This window comes from Crocodylus porosus, unplaced genomic scaffold (genome assembly GCF_001723895.1).
Source record: "Crocodylus porosus isolate Cpor-Errol unplaced genomic scaffold, CroPor_comp1, whole genome shotgun sequence".
NCBI classification, from domain to species: Eukaryota; Metazoa; Chordata; order Crocodylia; family Crocodylidae; genus Crocodylus; species Crocodylus porosus.
This window is the reverse complement of record NW_017728931.1, coordinates 55,236,155-55,254,157: the sequence shown is the minus strand read 5'-3', so window position 1 is coordinate 55,254,157 and position 18,003 is coordinate 55,236,155. Positions and strand designations below refer to the sequence as shown.

The window sequence follows — 18,003 nt, the reverse complement described above, 5'->3', positions numbered from 1 at the left end:
TAAAAACACATAACATTTACCATCAGTTACCACACAAGGAACTAAGGCCTCAGTCCTGCAATTCATTGTTTGCGAGCAAACTACTCAGACCATGAGAAGCCCACCAAATTTCATACCTCAGATCCCACAGTATGTCCCTATATTTAGAGTAGGAAAACAGCTGTGACATTGCATAGACAGTGGCAAACACCATAGATAGAATTTCCTTTCAAGTGCATAAATGCTGCTCCCTGACCACCTGGAGAGATTACTCTTGAGCTACCCAGGATTGCTATTTCCCCTAAGTATTTAGTTGGCTGCAGTAGCAGCATTATTGTCTCATTGTTTCCTTGTATATTCCCATCTATCTATATCTAAATCCTTCAGTTGTCTCCTGCCTTACACTTAGATCAAGTGTGTCAAACATATGGCCTGCACACCAGATTTAGACCACAGCGCTGCTCTATTCAACTTACCTGGCTACCAGCAGGCCACGGGAAGCCAGAGGCATGGTTTACCACAGAATTTGGGAGTGTGGCCTGCCAAAAGGCTCCACTGGCTATGGCCATTGTCAGTGAGCCAAGCTTACCTTTGCCACCCCTAAATCCCGCCCCGAACTTACTGCTGCTGGGCCCCTCCCACCAGCGGAGGCCCTCATCCCATGTGTTTACAGCATATACCACAATGGGGTTTGGTCCATGATTTCTAAGGATTACACTAGTAATGTAGTAGTCAAAAGGATGAAGAGAATGTCAAATGCAAGTAGGAATAACAAAAGAGCAGGACTTGACATCAAACCCTGCATGGCAGTTCAGATGATTATCAGTTGACCACCAGCCAGCCCCAGAACAATAAAAACAGCCTTGGATGGCAAGTGCGATGTGGTCTGAAAGATTCATAACAATGCAGAAAAATATGCCAAACAGGTTGACTTTCACTTTAAAAGGTAAAGGCTGTCCCTTTATTTCTTTGCCTGTGGACAGGCATTACATTTGTAACGCTATGTGTCTGTAGTGCTACAAAAAATGAACATGCAAACCACTCAAGCTGTCTGTAGCACTAAAAAGAGAGCAAAAGTATTAGGAAGTATTACCTCATTGAAAGAGGAAGTGCTTAGTAGGGCTACATTTTGTAAAATTACAGGTAATGCCTGTACAGTTATATGTATCACTACAGGGGTTTCTAGGACCCTAGCAGCCCTCTGCTCTCCCTTCCTCACTTTGAGAGGGAGGCGTGTAGGGAGGGGGGCTGACCTCTTGATAGCCTACTCAGCCATGAACAGTCTGGGAACCCTGCTAGGTACCCGTTATCACCATCACTGCTTCAAGAGCACCTGCAAAAGTCAGCTGCAGCTCTGTTGCCCACAGTGACTACCCAGCTCCATTGATTAATAAACACATATGTGCTCATATGCGCACACATACACATACACACACTGTGCTGGAAAACAAACTGAAAGTATCTTCTCAGTTGCTTTTTAGTAAACTCCGCGGTTATGTGCAACAATTTGCAATATATATTTTCAAAAGTATATTTTTTAAATTGACGGTGCCCTTTTAAACAATCCCTTACAGTTTCCAATGCTGCTCATAAAACCGAAACAGCAGTCTGTAATGAGCAGTGATTCTTAAATTTCTGGTGCTGGTGCTTAGTAAAATTACACTATACCCATCTTATGTAAACCAGCATTTCCTATTTGTTTTATAATTGCAGTTTTCAGAACTCATGCTACCTGGTAATTTTTTTATATTATAATTGAATGATGACTCCATACATGTTGTCAGACATCATCATTGGCAAAATAATAGCTTAGTCTGGAAAATCAAAACCTTCATTTTAAAAGTATTTTAAAACCAGGATTACTCCTAACACTTAAAAAAATTAAAGACACTGTATTACAAAATCTGTTAAAGGTTTCCCTGAAATATCAGTGGGCCATATTATCCTCTCTGATGGCAGAGACCAAATGGAAAAGTCAGTGGAATGGCAGGAAAAAGTAGGGAGTATATAGAGATAGGAAGATTAAAAGAAGCAGCTATGCGTATATTTTCCATCTCCACATCATCCTCTCTTCCCATGGGACTCAGTCAATAGCAGTATACTTCCTCTTAGAGCCATACTTTTGAAGACAGCAAGGAGGGGCAGAGCTTCTATATCAGCTGGCTCCTGCCATTTGAAGGCTCTTTTCCTCCAGGACTAGGACACATTCTTTTCACTGGGAATACCCCCCAAGAACCCTTCAGGAAAATCTGCTAGGTGAATCTTATGGGATCTTCTGCCATGCGGGCAGTGTTGCCAACTCCTGAAAACAGAAACTCACTGGACAAACCTTAAAAACTCACACGAGACATCAGTAGGAAGAACTTCTAAAGTCATCCAAAACATGACCATCTCATCACTTGAAGCCCTCAAAAGTTACTCACATGCCTCAAAACACTTAATGGATGTACCCACAACTCTGTCAGTGTGGGTTTTCCACTTGTCTGTTGGTTAATTTTCTCCCTGAGAGGTTTGCCAGCTACCATTCCGGCATAAATAAGAGGCCGTGCTCGTGTTCAGAGTTCAGTCCTCTACCACTGAGTTAGGCAGAGAGAGTCCTTCTGAGCTCTTAAGGGTACTATCCTGTATTTCCATTTTTTCTTTACCTCCCCACAACCTAGTAGTGATGCTAGGAGCGGGATCTTAAGAGAGGACTGTAATGAAAACCAAGTCATCTCTGAGAAACTGAACCTCTTCTTATCCAGGTCTACACTTTGCCCATTGTGCAGCTCACAGAGATATAATTTGGGGAGAAAATTACTCATTTTGAGGAAAACATGAATATTTTTCTAGCTGGTGTTCACCTGTTTTTGTTTTCTTTTGAATGAGAACTTTTTTTGAAGCTCCCTTGAATCACAGCCCCACAGAAATCATTTAGTGAACAGAGTGATCCAAGGTTATAAATACAGTGTCTCATCGGAGTATTACTCCTTCTTTTAGACCCTTTGTCTCTGTTGTCTGAGCTTTCTCAGACATCAGGGCCGCACACAGAGAAGGTTGGAAGGGACCTCAAAGATCATCTGGTTCAACCCTCTGCATGAATGCAAGAATGCTACTCCTAAATCATCCCTACCCTGTGCTTATATAACCTCTTCTTGAAAACCTCCAGTGAAGGAAACTGTACAACTTTCCTGAGCACTCTACTCCACTACCTCGCTATTCTAATAGTAAGGAAGTTTTTCCTGGTAGCAAATTTAAATCTAGTTTGCTGAAATTTGAAGCTATTGTTTCACATTCTACTCTTTGCAGCAAGAGAGAACTGTTGTTCACTCTCTTTATGGCAGCCTTTCAGATATTGAAGTCCATAGTCTTCTCTCCAGGCTAAACATATCTAGTTCTCCCAACCTTTCTTTGTATGGGTTGCCTTCCAGCTCATTTATCCTTTTTGTTGTCTGCTTCTGGACCCTCTCAAACTTTTCCACATCCTTCTCAAAATGTGGAGTCCAGAACTGTAGACAATACTTTAGATGACGCCTAACCAGTGTCAAGCAGAGTGGCCCCATCACCTCATGTCTTACACCAAATACTTCTGTTGAATGCATTTGCTTTTTTTATTGCTGCATCACATTGCTGACACATATTGGGTCTGTGACCAACCAAAACCCTAAGATACTTCTCAGCAATACTGCTACCCAACCAGTTATCTTTCATTCTTTATTTGTACTTTTAGTTATTCTTCCTTAGATGTAACACCTCTTATTTGTCTGCATTGAACTTCATCTTGTTCCTAGCCCTGCTTTCCAATCTGTCCAGGTGTTTCTGAATTTTCCTCCTATCCTCCAGTGAGTTTGCATTCCTTTCCTATTTGATGTCATCTGTGTTCTGACATTGATCCCTTTATAATTACCCTTTGCTTGTAGTTCTTGAGATAATTATCCACCCATCTTGTAGTAATTTTATCTAGCCCACATTTCTCCAATTTGCTTACGAGAAGGTCATGTGGAATTTAATCAAAAGCCTTACTCAAGTTCAAGTACACTATGTCCACTGCATTCCCTTCATCCACTCAACTAATTATAGTACTTTGTCAAAGATGGAGATAAAATTGGTTTCACACTTAACAAATGCATGCTGGTCATAACAACACAAATTTTGAACTATGATGATTTATCGTATAATAGTGTATAATCATGTATATAAACCACTTACTTCTTTTACATGTCTAAAACCAATGGGAAAATATCATGCACATGGGCAAGCTAAGCAGAAGGGGTATACTAAGAATGAAGTCTATGATGCTTGGGCATCCCCAGATTCCCTCTGCATTTCATGGGGGTCCCAAAACTTCAAATGTTTTGCTGATATTTCAGAGTCTTACTTATTGTACCATTGTGCAATACTTGTATCATGCGATGGACCTTTTTGCCCTCATGACACCCATACCTGTGATACCCAAGGAAGGGTACTGTGATGTCTGAAAGTTTGTTTAAATCTATCCCAACCATGTAATTGGTTTAATAAAAAATAACACCCACAAAAACTCTTACCATTCAGCCTAAACTCTTTTAAGTGTTGAATTAATAGGCAAATAGCTTAAAGGGAAGAGACTACTTATTTTTAAATCCCTTCTCGGTTTTTCTGTTGTTCACTCTTAGCCCACAAGAATTTCTTTGTGGGTGAATATGCTATCTTAAAGAATATATTTGAAACATGGAAGTCGTATGAAGTTGATACGACAGTGTATTAATCTAACAGCTGTAGCTTTAGAAGGTGAAGTTTCCCACTGCTGTTTTTCCTAATACAGCTGTGCAAACATTTCTGTATAGAGACCACAAAGGATCACTCATTTTTCAAATATGTTGCATGTGCAGTAATATATCGTGTGTCTCAATTCCTGTCTCTCATTAAAATGTTCATAAAATGACAATCAGGAAATCTTGGGAATTATATTCCCAAATCTAACACAGGTTTCCTGTGTGACCTATTCAAGTTACCTAACTTGTTTGTGCCCAGCTTTTCCATCTGGAAAATGGGACTCTGATTTCAGTAATCAGAGCTGAATATACTGAAATCCCATAGCCCTGGAAATGGCAGCAAAATCATTTTTGCACCCAGCTGCCCAAACCATCATTTTTAATTGCAGAATTACTGACATGAAATGACATGCCGCTTTGTGGGTCCCACCTGTCTTGTTGTTTCTTCTCTTTGTGTTTTTTTGTACTTCACACTAGAAGGGACAAATATATGGATCACCTCTGCATACTCCTAGCATTATGGCCCTTACAAGGACAGATTAAAAAGCAATGAAAGGGGTGACTAGGGTCAGCACATTGACAGCAGGGTCAGTTCTATAACCCATCAGTCACAATTAAATTGTAAAGACTTTTTGTAATACAATTACACAAATATCACACTTATCTGTCCAGTACTGTCATATATCTTGAAAAAAACAGAAAATCCCAAATCACATTTTTAAAAAGAAGCAAATAACTATGTTTAATCTGTTGTAATTACAAGAAATAATAGTCTTCCTTATTTTTTAGTTCTGGCATTGACAGTTTTGAAATAAGGCAGTGTCAGGGAATAATGTACTCCAGGGGTTTAATGTATGTTAATCAGAGCTGACAACCATGAAAACCATTCTTTGTTGCCCCTAAACTGCTAATTTCAGACTGAAATCTAGAGTACTCAAGCGCTGATTGTGAGCCCAGACACTCAGACAAAAACTAAATAAAATCTTTCTTCCTATGGATCACTTCATGATTGTTTTACATTTATTGAGAAAACAAATGCAAACTCTGTAACTAAAGCCTACTGTACCCCAAAAGCATTTTCCATCAAAGACTATTTGGCTAAACTTTGTGAATTGTACTAAAGGTTCATTTAAGATCAGGATTCTCACTGATATTTACATCTGGAGGCTGCCGTCCTTTCACTGTACCTCTTAAGAGTAATAGAAACAGTAAATTTGAAAAGTTAAAACTTGTTTTCTGCATGTATTATTTTTTTCAGTTCAAGTATTTCAATCAACTGCATCTTGATCTAGCTTGCGAACACAAAGACAGTAGCAGTCAACCTGGAAATTATAACATGCTGAGTGTTAACACCAAGCACTAACTCAAAATAAACTAAAAAGACAGTCAGTTTATGGATCAGATTCTGGACCAGTGTTTACCTACTATGAAGCAGTATTCCCTAAGTGTACACGGTTGTAAAATATGAGCCAAAACTAGCTCAATTACTGTTGCCAGTTTGGAAAATTACACATCCAATTCTACCATCAGTTTCCACTGAAGTTAAAATAATTTGTATGCTTCTCTTAGAGGTGAATTGGCTTGTATGGCCTGAACTCATTCCTGCTATTACTCAAGCTCAATTAATAGAGTTAAAATTATTTAGTCTCTTAGGGCACCTATCAATGTGATGGATCTCTTCTCCAACATGTACTAATCAGCACGCACTGGAGCAGACTCAGTTAATCAAGGCTGTTGCAAGTCTGCTGGAGCGTGCTAATTACTGTGAGCACCAACCCCCTCTTCCCCCTCCCCCACCAGAGAGCTCAATCTATAGAGATGTTGAGCAAGCCAGGTCCAACTAAAGCGATGCCTCTTTTGGGCATGTGCTGGGCTTGGCATGAGGTTCACAGAGTTTAAAGTCCTGTGTTTTGTTTTTTTTAATGTCTGGAAATAGCCTATATGTGCCAGACTCCTGATAAATATCAGATCCAATTTAAAGTTTGTCACACTTTGCCTGATACATATAGATATTTTAATCTACTCTCTGCCTACTACTACCATATGCCTGTGTTTTAACTCCCTAATATAGAGGCAAGAAGTGACTGACGGGCAAGTTTTCACATCTTTGAATGTTGAAAACTTACTGCAGTTTATTTTTTCTGCTCATTAACCTTGAGCCACGAATCACAAAATAAACACTAGGAGTAACATGGGTCTATTAACCACAGTCAATACATACAGCTAAATTCAGCCCTGATGTAGGCAACCAATTCCACTGACATCATGAAAGTTGTGCTGCTTAGCAGAAAGTTTAAACCTGGCTCTTAATGTTAGTGTATATATTGGCTTAGAATAAAAATAGAATTGCTACTGAGTCTTAAAATTATACTTTTTTCATTTTATGGATATTCTTCCAAAAAGCAACACAGAGATATGTCTGATGAATTCCTATTGCATTAACTACTGTCTTCAGCTTGTTCAAAGGTGTGCTTAATTAGTCGATGTGGCAGACTAGTAGAAAATGGAGCTGCCTGAAGCCCTTTAGTAAAATTATTACTGTTCAAACAGAGCTTATGAGCTTAATTTCAACACAGGACCAAAAAACCAAGCAATAAATAAAGAATAGAATCTTGTAAACATATATCTAAGTTATAAGTTTTAAGTTAGTACTATCAGATTTTACTGCAGACCAAATATTAAAAAACAAGACTTAATCAAAAGATGATTTGAAGTTTTCTTTTTTTACCAGTGCCATTAGATCCTCATAGCTATGGGTTTAAATAATCCTTTGAGGATAAGCCACTGAAATCAGTTTATTCACAACAAGAATTAATTTGGTCCTGGTTCTGAAATATTGGAGAAGTGAGACTAGATAGGAAGCTGAACAAACAAAGCAACAACCTCAATAATGAGAGGATTCTCTCAAGTCAGAATCAGAATGAATACTTAGGATGCAGATAGAAGTGACAATTTTTGCCTGATCTGGTCCCAGAAAGCAGCCATGACCAAACACAAGTGCATGGCTGCAGACTGCTTTAAAAAGGACCTGATCTTGCAAAAATATGAACCTTCATTGCACGAGAATTCAGATGAACATGTTCCAAAACAGTGTGTTCTGTAACTTGTGTCTGCCGAGATCCCAGCCTGTTGCTATTTTCAGAACAGGATGGGGGAAAAGGAGTGGAGGGAGTTTGAATATTCCCAGTGAATTCAGTGGATTATACATGGACGTGTTTGTAGTAGTAGGACAAAAGTTAACCTGGTCTTGCATCCTATTTCATTTTGTGGTTTGAGTTTTCAAATGTTACCCATTCCTAGAAACAGAAGATATTCATCATCAGGGAATGAATTAGGATCCATCAGGATTTTTGTGTTACCTTATAAAACCACGTGATCTTATCACTGGTATTGTTTACTTTTTCCTTTAGCCCCATTGTTACACTCCTGCATTCTTCTCTTAATCTGGGCCCCAAATCTGCAACTAATTCTGTGCAAGGAGATCCCTCTGGCTAGCTCTAAACTCCCTGTAGAAGCAGAAACCTGAACTGCAAACACTCACTTGCACCCCAACCCAGGTCAGGGATTGTGTTTGCATGTATAGTGATCGTCATAATTAGGGTGACTACACATCCCAGTTTGGCCTGAATTTCTTAGGGCAGTCCCAGCCAGTTGGTGAAGATTAAAATGAGCTCCTCAGATGCAGGGCACAGTCCAGAGGGGAGGAAGGGTGTCACAGTGCACCCAGGAGGCAGGCAGACAGGCACTGCTGCTGCCCACCTGCCTGATGCGTCATGTCACTCTGCCTCTGCCTGCAGCAGCACCACTGACTTGGGAGAGGTGGAGGGGTGAGAGGGGAGAAGGCAGTGTCTCAGATATCCCAGAGTTCCTTATGGTCACCCTAGTGATAATAAGGCTTGATTCTGAGAGGGGACTTTGGGTTCCTATACAAAATAATTTGTACTGATAATTAAAGAACAGCAAAAATCTCTGCATCAAGATTTCTACACTTTCTTCATATTTCCTTGTTACAAGGGTGTAGGTTGTAGCCGTGTTGGTCTAAGGACATAGGCAGACAAGGTTCTTTAGGTGAATCTGATATCTTTTATTAGACCATCTTAAATAGTTGGAAAAAAATTATAAAGCAAGCTTTCGGGTTCAAAAACCCTTTGTCAGGCTAAGGAAGTTTCAGCAGTTGGTGTGTGCTCTTCCTGGATGGAATGAAAAGTAAAGAAGCCAGGCTTTGTGCCTGAAAACTTGCAAATAACATTTTTCCAACTATGTAGTTGGTCTAATAAAAGAGATCACACCAATCCAAAGAACCTTGCCTGTCCTGACCTTGAACACATTTCAAACTGAGGTGTTGGCCTGAGATGCTAGGGATATGAAGCAAATGTTTTTATTTGTCACAACCAATAAGAAGCAAGCATATATCCTGGATATACTCAGAGTGAAATCCTTTTGACAGGACTGTGTCTAGACACGTACAGGGTTTTTTTTAACTCTCCCCAACACCTATGCCTTTCTGCTGCTTAATACCAATCAGGTACTCCTTCTACAGAGGGTACAAACATAGCAGGAAAAAACATGCAAAATATAAGTTAACTCATCAAATGTACTGTCCAAACTAAACTAAAAGGATTGGTAATATGCGGAGAGCATCATTAACAAAGGAAGGCAAAGAGATTCTTAATATTTACAATTTATGGCATCTGCAGGTTGAGAGAGCATGCATGTGTATAAAGGCCTTCTTCTGTTTAAGCCTTCATCCTGAAATTGCAAAAGTACTTGGCATATGTAATTATACCGGCCTTCTAAGAGCTTCTTATAAAGAAAATGTTTCAAAAACAGCCATGAACAGTGTGCAAAATGCTACAGGAAGAAATTAAATTAACCCAGCTGACTGTATTCTGTACAGAGGAGGACACTGTGTTAGAACAACTTGCATACAATAAATAATACCTTCCAGCATAGGCACCAACTTTTATTTTTGCCCTGAGGACCTAAGATGATGCACATGTGGAAAGTTTTAAGCATTTTAAGTGACAGCCGTCTTCGCGAGGGAGGCCAGGGCCTTCCAGCCCCCACATACTCTGCACCTCTGTCTTCCACTATATGACATGCTGAGGATAAGCCAAATTGCCGACTGGGTTTTGAGATGTTCAAAACCAGAGCCTGAAATGTCCTGTTCTGGCTGAGCAAGGATGATGCGACCAACGACATGACACTGAACAAAGGATTGTTTGATAAATACAGGTATTTGATTGCAAAAGAATAACTGAAAAAGACAGTGTGAAAAAGAGAGGGCTCCTAGTGGTTTGTGGACCACATCTAGTGGAGATCTATGTGAACTAAACAGGAAAAAACAACATCTTATTATTAGATTGTTAAATACCTGATCTGATCCACAACACATGGAGTAGAAATGTAATAACACATTGTCAATAACAGCTTGCTGGCCCTGGCATTCCAGCTAGATTAGAGATAGCATATAATTCACAAGCCATTTACTTTGGCAGTTCTCTGATGTGATTTCTACAGTACAGTTTCAAGCCTTATATACAGTGAGACCATTAGTAAGGGGCTTGATTTTCAGACATGACTGTACTTTCTGAAGGACTCCATTCTTACCATTATTAAAAATAACACAGCCCTCCCAAATTCATAATGTGAATTACCATTTTTGAGGCTTATGGGAAAATGGAGGAGAGACATAGTTGGCCATGTTCATCTTCAGTCAAGTAGAAGGCAGAGTAGATTGGCACCTTGCAGACGGGGTTGGCAAAATGTGGCCCACAGGCTGGATGCAGCCTGCCAGGCTATTCTATCTGGCCTGCGGGGCCCCTAAAAAATTTAGAAAATTAATATTTATCTGCCCCGACTGCCTGTCATGTGGCCCTCGATGGCTTGCCAAAATTCAGTAAGCGGCCCTCTGCCCAAAATAATTGCCCACCCCTGTTACAGACTAACCAAAGCAGGTAGATAGACAGATGCATATAGATGGAAAAGAGCCTTAGTGCCAGTAACAAATACAATTCTGAACATAGGTCCAACCCTAACTTATTTGACAATAAAAACCACTGTCTCCTCCAGTCCTGCATGACGGAGGAAAGCAAATCCAAAGTCTTAAGGCTGGAAAGTGACCTTGGCAGTTGCATCACAATATACCGAGGTAAATAATAACGTGTGACATACTGCAGTAAATAATAATGCCAGCCACTTCCCTGGACAGGACACCGAGTGTCACCCAGCATGTAGAAGGGAGAGCCCAGAACTGCAGGATAGGGAGGGCCTTTCTCCCTGAAAACTTACTGCAGGACCAGGGCCGGATAGAAAGGGGGCCCGAAAATGGTAATTTTGTTATTATTATCTCCGGTGGGGGGGAGGGGTGCGATACTAAAAGCTTGCTGGGGCCGCCGGGAGTCTAGGCACGGTGCTGTGCAGGACTGAGCAGTAACAGCGGTGCTGGCAGGCCTTTCTGCAACAGCCACATGAAGCGCCACCCGCATAGCGCCTGCCCCACTCTCTGCCACAGCAGGCGGGCAGGGTGCTGGCGGGGGCTTCACCCCGTTTCTCATTCATGGCCTCCCTCGCTTCTGGGCAGCCAGACGCCCTCGTGCCCGGAGCCAGGTCCCCACACACAGCCCAGAAGCACCTCAGGCCGCACAGCCCGTCCAGTGCCCGGGGGCCGTGTTAGCACCTGCCAAAAGTCCCGCGCCCCGGCAAGTGGCGGCCGACACGGAGGGGGGCCGAAAGCCTCCGCAGAGGACGGGAGGGCGGCTCCCATTGGGCGCGGCGAAGAGGGGGCGGGGCCTGGCCAGGGAGGCCCGAGAGGGATCCCCGCGGCTGGGGGAGGGGTGTAACGTCACGCAGGGGCCGGCTGCTCGGGGCAGGCTGAGGCTCGGGGCGCGCAAGATGGCGGCGGCGGGTGAGTGGCGGCGCGGGGCGGCCCCTGGCGGGGGGCGGCGAAGCGAAGCGAGGTGGAAGCGAGGGAGGGGGGAGGCCGGGCCGCGAGAGCGCAGCGCGGCGGCGGCTGGGCGAGCGGGCTGCGCTGTTGGCGTGCGGGAGCCGGCGGCGCGGGCGCTTGGTGCGTATCTTACGCAGTTCCGCGGAGCCGCGCGCTGGTGTACGAAGTACCGTAAAATACGGTGTAAAGTACCGTAAATGCGGTGTAACAGAGCGCAGGCTCGGGTGCAGCACGCCGCGGCGCTGGGGATGTGCTCCCGGGAAAGAGGCCCCTTGTCCATCTTTCAGCCTGCGAACCAAGGCAGGATGCTACCTGGGTTGAAGCCTCCAAGGTTTGGGGGTCTGCTCCTTTGCAGAATAAGCAGCCAAGTGCAGCCTGTTGGGGTCTGGCCACCTCCATCCACCTGCTGTGCCCCATGGCCGAGACAGGGCAGCGTAGCTGAGAGTTGGAGGCCCCTTGGCTGAGGGCCTGGCCACAAAGTCCTGTTCAAGTTTATAAAGACACAGTGGTGGAAACCAACAGCAGAACAGTGTGAACAAGCAGACTTGTTAGGGAGCGCACCCCAACAGCGGTCATGTGGGAATGGGCCTGGGGCAGAACCGTGGTGTAAAATAGTTCACAAAGCCAATCCGTTCCTTCTGGTGAACGGTGCCTCATTTTTTTTCTTTCTGTGTTTGAGCAGATTAAGTATTGCTGTGGTAAAATAAGTTTCCTCTCTGCTTCTCGGTGAGAAACACCAGGTTTTTTCATGACAAAAGATCTGTTGCTGTTCTGCTGATGTTACCTCATTAAAGGTATACACGTGCTAATTTGATTAGATGTGATGATTTTGTTTGTTAAGCCAGCCTTCAGATCACCCTGAGGCCCAGGGCAAAGCACTGTACAAAGAAGGCATTTCTCAGAATAATAGATTGTGTAATTGGCACTTTACATTATGATAACAATGAAGTTTGTACATCTGTTCCTGTTTGCCATGAAGTTTATCCAAGCTAATTAGAGGCACTATCCTTTCACTCCTTTCTGAACCTGGAATAAAAAAAAAACAACAGATTCCTGCTGGTTTAGAACGGAGCATGTGCTCCCAGAACTTCTCAGTAACTGCCGTAAATCTACTACGCTATTTTCAGACTAAAAGTAGATTTATTATAGGTTTCTCCTTTTCCCTTTTATTGTTGGCGGCCCCGGTGTCTGACACAATAGTCTAAATGCCTTACCCCTACAGAATTTCCACTTAAACTTTTTCTACTCCATCGTATCTGGAAAATAGGCAGAAACTTTCTGTTTGCCAAAAAAGTGTGAGAGTTGATTATAATTTGATATACTCAGATCTGTCTGAATGCAGAATACTGGTAATTTAAAGCTATAGGCTCTTTGACATGAATGGGAAAAGATCTCCAGGGTTATTTTTAAATACTGTTTTCTTACTATATGGCTTATTAGCCTAACGATATAACTGGTGCTGCAAAAAATTAAAAAATGTTGCAGATAGCTTTTAAAGAAACAGTGGCAAAGGAAATGTAAATTTCTGACTTAAAAGATTGGCTAGGTTCTTTGGTTAGATGTGATATCTTTTATTTGACCAACTGAGTAGGTGGGAAAAAAAGTTGTTAGCAAGCTTTTGGGCGCAGTCACCCTTCCTCAGGCATAGGGAGATGAAGGGTGACTGCGCCCAAAAGCTTGCTAACACCCTTTTTTTCCCCAACTACTTACTCAGTTGGTCAAATAAAAGATATCACATCTAACCAAAGAAACTTGCCTGCCTAGGTCCTTAGACTAAAATGGCTACAACCAAAAACGCAGCTGGCTTAAAAGATAATACTTCTATTATGCAGTACGCTTAGATTATTAAAATGCCCATTGTCTTTGATTCAATACCTTTTCAGTATTTCGATCATCAAAGTAGAAATCAGTTCAGTGAACCCTGACAACTTTTTAGATCCCAAAGCATCAAAGGTGCACTTTTATGTGAAATTATATTTTTAATTTCTGAGATTAGGTTTGATAAAAATCACACTTAATGTGTCGCTGTTTTTACTCTTTCATTTCAGTTTCAGTGGAAATCAGTGCAGTCAGTTTCACTTTCACTCATTTAAAGCTATGGTGTCTCCATTTCAAATGTGGCAGGAAAGATTCTTAAACAACATAAAAACAGGATGAAAATGTCTATTGGCCTTGGTTAATAAAAGGTATTTTTAATACAACAAACTTGAGACAGTTTGAGCATGCTTTGAATTATGAAGTTTGTCAGTTCACTTTGCATGTGATTTAAAAAAAAAAAAAAAAAATCAAGCTTTACATTGATGCAACAACATTAAAGATGATAGTTAAAAGCTTTTTTTAAAGAAAAAAATCCAAGTCTTTTGATACCCTTTCTTTTGTGCCAGTGAAACTAGGGGGGAGAGAGGGTTGTGTATAGTTGAATTCTTCCACAGGCTTTAATTACATACACATTTTAGTTAGTACTCTCTTGCTAGTCTCTCCCTTGTTACTTATCTTATCCTTTTTGCTCAGCTTTTAGTGGAAACTGCAAGAAGGAGGATTTGATCTCTGAAGTGCTGGCCAACTAATTCAGACCAGTTTCTTTGCTTGTACAGAGAGTGGAACCCTGTGAGGGAGGATGGAGCAAGCCAACACACAACTTGGCACTGAATAACTTTATGTGGGGAATTCTTAACCTTGTCTGATTGAATACTACAAGTTGGATGGCTTTTGCTTTTTTCCGCAGCTGCAACTCTCCTCTAGTAGCAGCAGGTTGTGTATCTGATCTCTGCCACCATTCTTTAATTTAGGCTGTCTACTTCAACTCTCCAGTCTAGGAATTTTACCCATTTTTGTTTTAAATAACTTAAGTATTGTGATTTCCACTTTATTTCTGCTTGAAATTCTTCCATATTCTAATAGATGTTATCAGCAAGTTACTTTTAATACTTAGCCGAGATCTTCCCATTCTTGATTTTGTCCCATGTATTATCCTAAACTTTGTTCAGTCTTTATGTACATCTAAATATTTGAAAGTGACTTGGCTTAACCAAGCCATCAGTACATTTTTATTCTCTTCACGTCTTTCCTTGTAAAGAAATCCATGTAACAACCCAACAATTTGGTATGGTTTTTCTGCAGTCCTTTGTTGTTGGAGAAAAGCATTATTCTCTTTTGATTGTTATTAGTCTTTAAGCCCCGAACCTCTAAAGAACTTCCATGGCATTCTGAGCTTTCATCAGATTTGTTCTGTTACTTTGGTAGTGTTGGAGTGGTGTCATGATGGTCCAGAAATTATGTGAAAGGCAAGGATTTTTGTGGATGATAATTTTCAGTGGACCTAACTCCATTGCTGGGATAAAGTTAGACAAACTTTTTGTTACTTTGCACATTAAAGGTTGCAGTATACATTATGTATAGTAATAATCTGTGTCATTGAAGCCAATGGAATGATTTGTGCTCTTAATAAGAAACATGTTTAAATATAGGTAGCCCAATGTTCTTTTGACATATTCCCTGAACTGGAGCTTAGGTAAGTAAGGGTCAGATGTTAAGCTTTAGCTCTTCAAAGCGTTTCCTGTATTTCTGGTGAACATTCCGGTGGCTGGAGGCTTATCTACAAAGCTGTAACAATAAACTAAACAGTTCTTCTATATTCCTTTCTGATCTCTGGCAATAAATTTACCATATCTGTGGAGGAGCCTAGGAAACTTTGCCTCCTCCCTGGTAGGTAGGAGGGCAGGCAGGAAGAAAATTAGGCAGACTTCACTCCAGACCTTAACTTTTTTTCTTCAAAAGATTGGTCAGAACTCAATATATTCCTGTGCAAGTTTTCACTTCTGTCAAACTAAATTTTCAGATGGAAAAGGCTTCAGTTTGAAAGCTTCTAGCCATGTAATGTTAAGAAGAGATGGATGAGGAGGGGGAATGATTTTCAGCACCAAAACATGGTGGTGCTATTTTCCCTGCAGCAGAGTACCCCTGGGACCATTGCTCTTATCTGGTGCGCTTCTGCTGCAGCTCTGCCCTCCCTGCTGCCAGAGCTGCTACAGGGAACATGCAGGGAGCAGAAGGGTGTGGGAGGGTTGGGGTGGGGAGGGAGGCATCCACCTAGCTCCATTCTGGTGCTCCTGACTTGCTTAATAAGTGCTAGGGACTCACGCCCTACTTCCCCACCGTTGTTATGCCACAGGTCACCAAACATGTCAAATCTCAGTTTCTAGTTCTTTAATAATGTCACATCAGTCCTATCAACCTAGTTTATCTTAACATTTTTCATTGAAGCTGTTTCATGAGAAATGTAGGTGAATTTAATTGCTGCTTAAATCAGTATGAAAACTGTTTCTGAACCTGAATCACTAAGGGCATGTGCCAGACAAATGGTTTATTGTGAGGTAAAGTGGGGAAGGCAGTGATTCACTTTGCAGCTGCTGCCTCTTTCATCACGGACTAAGATATTGTGGCTTAATTTTTATGTACTGTAAGGAAGTGCATGCACCTAGACAGGACATCTGATGCATAATAAATTGTTTGTTTTAAAACCTGGGAGGAAAAGTGGTCTCATGAATTGAGTAGTGACCTAGAATTGAGAGGTATGGGTTTAGTCCTCTTACTGTATGACAGGCTTCCTGTGCAACTGTGGGAAAGTCCCTGTCTTGATTCTCCATCTGTAAAATGGTTAGAGCTACTTTTTCGCAAAGGGGAACTACAAAAATAGGTGTGCAGCCAACCACAATGAATCACCTACAAATAGACTAGTTTGAAAAACCTTCCTTCTGCAAAGATTAAATGTAAGTAGAGATACTGGCACACTTCAGTGGTCCAACAAATCATCGGAAGTCAAGAACAACAAGAAGTCCTTTTTTAGGTATGTAGGCAGTAGAAGGAAAACAAATGGAAGTGTGGACCCCTGCTTAACACCTCGGGACAGCTAGTAACCAACATTCAGGAAAAAACTGAATTTCTGAATGCCCACTTTGCTTCGGTATTTCACCAAACTAATAAGACAGACAAGCGAGATAAGGCTTGTAGGGGACATGCTGGGACTGACAGTCTCCTCACTGTAGATGCTGAGTGGGTGCAGGACCAGATGGACTTCATCCGAGAGTGCTGAAGGAGCTGGCTGAGGTCATTGCAGAATCCCTGGCAAAGATCTTTCAGAATTTGTGGTGCACGGGAAATCCCTGAGGATTGGAAGAGGGCTAAAATTGTGCCCATCTTCAAGAAGGGGAAGAGGGAGGACCTAGGCAACCATAGGCCAATATAGTTAGCCTAACCTTTATCCCAGGGAAAATCCTGGAAAAGCTCATTAAAAAAATCTGTGTGATACGCTTGCAGAAAGTAAGATTCTGAATGATAGCCAGCATGGCTTTGCTGTGCGTCGTGGGACAGGGCCGCGGGGGCGGCTGTGATCCCCCTTGCGCCCCCTTACCGTGTCACATGGGCAACCTAGCACCCTCTTGCCTCTCCTGCCACGTCTTTGCTGTTATGGTTCTGTAAGGGAGGCTGCCTACGATTCCCTCGTCCACGCCAATATGCTGGCACTATTCCCTGTCCCTTATAGGGTGACTCAGTGCACCCCAGCCTTAAGGGCTATGCGTGCCTCCAAACCTCCCCTTTAGCACACCCCAAGCCTTGCAGCTGTACCGGATGTTCTCATGTCATACACTCGCCCCTCCTGGGCTTCTATTCCCCTCTCGCCCTCTCCCGGGCCTATTCACTCCCCCTAGGCTTCTGTTCAGCTCTGTCGAGCTCTTATCGGTCCGGCCCCAATCCGCACATCGGCCCCTCTCCAGGCTTAAGCCGCGTACCTGCCCCTCTCCAGGATGTATACCGCACGCCCGCCCTTCTCCGGGGTTTAGTGTCGGTAGGAGACTGATTGCTCCTGCTTCCTTGCCCTCTCGGGGCCTGTGCCGCGCCTCTTGGGGCCTGTAGCCATGCCTGGCCCCCTGACCCTTCCTCTGGGTCGTGCGCCCTACTGGGCAACCGCCCTCACGGGCTGGGGGTCGCAACCCCACACTCACCAGACACCTCTTTGGCACTCTAAAACACTGTGTCCACTGTGGTACTGCTCACTGTGTCCCCACTGGGCACCGGGAACCCCCAAGCTACTGGGGAGCCCCCGTGAGGCCTCCTCACGCCCCTACAGCCTCATCCAGTCCTCCGGTGTAACAGTAACTCAACCCAGAGCCAAACGGCTGTAACATAACCACAATGAGCCTTCTGGCTCACAGCATAACCTCCGTGCCATGCTGGCTCTTAGCCATACCTCCCTTAGGGTTCTCTCTTCCCCTGCATCATTGCAGCTGGTCTGTGTGGTCAGGCAGCAACCATCCACTCGGCCTGCTCAGCTCTCCCACAGAGCTC

General features: G+C 42.8%; 1 protein-coding gene across 1 annotated transcript in view; it reads left to right on the top strand.

Annotated features, from left to right (window-relative positions):
• Nucleotides 1–11,569: 11,569 nt before the first annotated feature.
• The window catches only part of USP44 (ubiquitin specific peptidase 44), a 30,613-nt gene continuing 24,179 nt past the window's right edge, over nt 11,570–18,003 (top strand). Inside the window, exon 1 of the mRNA XM_019545068.1 lies at nt 11,570–11,619. The gene's annotated coding sequence lies outside the window, so the exon portion shown is untranslated. The remainder of the gene's footprint in view (nt 11,620–18,003) is intronic.